The sequence below is a fragment of the Onychomys torridus genome, chromosome 14 (assembly GCF_903995425.1).
Source record: "Onychomys torridus chromosome 14, mOncTor1.1, whole genome shotgun sequence".
In the NCBI taxonomy this organism is placed as follows: domain Eukaryota; kingdom Metazoa; phylum Chordata; class Mammalia; order Rodentia; family Cricetidae; genus Onychomys; species Onychomys torridus.
The window spans coordinates 36764990-36767366 of NC_050456.1; the positions used below are offsets into that span (position 1 = coordinate 36764990).

Here is a 2377-nt window from a genome sequence, read left to right on the forward strand (position 1 = left end):
TTATGGCCAGGACTGTCACCAAAGCAGTAATAAAGCTTTTCTTCAGTGAATCCTATTGACAATGCTGGGATTTTATTTACTCTCTTATGGCAGCTTACTTATCCTTGGTGTGTTGGTACCTGATGTATTATAGTTTCCTCCAAGATTGAAACATTCCACCCTGATGGGAAGCTCCTTAAGTGGGAAGACAACAACACAAAAAAGGTCAGGATGTCCCTGAAAATGACAAGATTCACTAGACTCCTCCTTGCCAGAATCAGCAATAAAAGCTCAGATGGAAGGAATCTGAGCAGCAAAGACTCTTAAGAGAGCTGACCTCAAACCAGCTACCTGGAAGAAGCGAAAACTAGCCAGCTGCTTGAAAGAGTTATAGATCAACTGAGTCAATTGGAAAGGACACTCTCCAGCCTGTTGAGTTGCCTGCAGGGTGTGCAGTATTTCCAGGTTCCCAGCTTTTGTGAACTGTCACTCATGCTGAGGGTGGGCTATAATGATGCACCTGTCTTTGAGTCATTTCTGCTCCTGTAAACAACCCCTCACCCATATTACTGTAAGTAATTCCAATAAAACTTACCAGTTCACCAAGCTGGACTTTGGTGATATCTGTACTTTGATCTGTCCTGGGTTCTCTATCTGGGGAGAGTAGGTGTGTGTGTGTTGCATTTCCCCATGTAAAGATTTGGCACATAACAGTACCTAATGAGTTTTATAATGTAAGTTTCTATTTTTCTTTGTAATTAGTAAGCATATTGTGAGGAGCCATTTTGAAGGGCAATGAAGACATGTGCAGAGAAATCTTCTGATACACAGAAGAAAGATACAGTGAACGTTGAAAGAAGAAGAGGACACCACTTGGAGCCTGACTTGCTAGGAGCAGAGGCTCAAGTCTTCCTGGATAGTGGCAGCAGGAGGTCACTCCCCAACAAGATGCCAGTAGTTACAGCAGAGAGAATGGTTGTTGCAGAAAATGAAAAGGGATGAAGTCCTTGATGTTACAGAGGACATAGAAAAGGAAATAAAAAATGCACCAGGTCCAGGGCCCCGGGAAGAAATCTTAATTAGTGCATTCAAATCACAAATTACTAGAGGAGATATCCAGACATTAGAGAATAAATCTTCTGATCGAGAGAAATGAAAATAAAGGCTGCCCAGCTCTTCATGTGTTCAGCACTTTCTTTTATCCCAAACGAAAGCATGGTGGCTACAGTCCTGTTAAACAACGGACTCGAGGAATGAAACTGTTTGAAAAAGAAATTATTCTTGTGCCTATTCACCAGAAGAACCATTGGAGCCTGATGGTAATTGACCTAAGAAAACAGTATTGTATACCTCGATTCAATGGGACAAACAGGGCAGAGTATTTATAAGACCATCTTCCATTATTTACAAAATGAGAGCAAAACTCAAAGAAACATTGATCTGGACCCTTTGGAGTGGAAGTGACACAGTATGACATCAAAGAAGATTCCTCAACAACTGAATGAGAGTGACTGTGGAATGTTTACTTGTAAATATGCAGATTACATTTCTAGAGACCAACCCTGTTTCAGCCACACATGCCCATCTTTAGGAAGAGGATGGTGTGGAAACTCCTGCATAAGAAAAGCACTGTGGTTATTTAAAGACACATCCTTTCCCAGAATTAAGGAGATTTGTCTTAGTTTTTGGAAGTTGATTAAAAGTAACTATAATGGTAAATATCCATTTTTAATCCCAGTCTCATTGAATCCAAATCTCAGCTTTGCTAAGCCTATATTGAATTATTTGAAAAGTTTTATTCAATTCAAAGTTATGCTTTTTACTTTATTCATTAGATTAATATTGCTGTATCCCATTCCCACTGTGGAAGTGGGAATTTAGGTTTGAAACTGCTAATTATACAATAATCTACTTTACATGTGATGAATTGTATTTAACTTTTCTGCTCATTATCTAACAGTTGTGTCTATGCAATTTTTATTTAATAAAGCTTAAAGTTGTTCAGAACATATTTTGCAAAGAAAAGAAAAGAATAACCAAATGTGTAAACCTTAGCAACACAGGTTATATAAAAAACTAGAAGGGATATTACTATTTATTTAATAATAATAATATATCATCAAAAACAACAAGGAAAAGAGAGTGATCACTATAATTTCTACAAACATGATCAATTTTAAAAGAGGCCACTATGAACAACTACATCTGTTACATGAAATGTCAGAGGAGATGGAAAAACGCCTTGAAAGAGAGAGAATGTACCAAACTATCAGGACAATAGAGGTTGTCACCAATCTTCAAGTTCTTAAAGAACTTGAATTTGAAATTAATGTATTTTCCAAAAAGAACACTCCAAGACTTATTGTTGTATTCTTTCCCTCGTATACATTTAGTATAA

The 2377-nt window shown here is 37.4% G+C and overlaps 1 pseudogene; it reads left to right on the forward strand.

The window, feature by feature from the left end:
* The first annotated feature begins 774 nt into the window (after positions 1-774).
* LOC118595249 lies at positions 775-1622 on the forward strand (annotated as a pseudogene).
* The last annotated feature ends 755 nt before the right edge of the window (positions 1623-2377 follow it).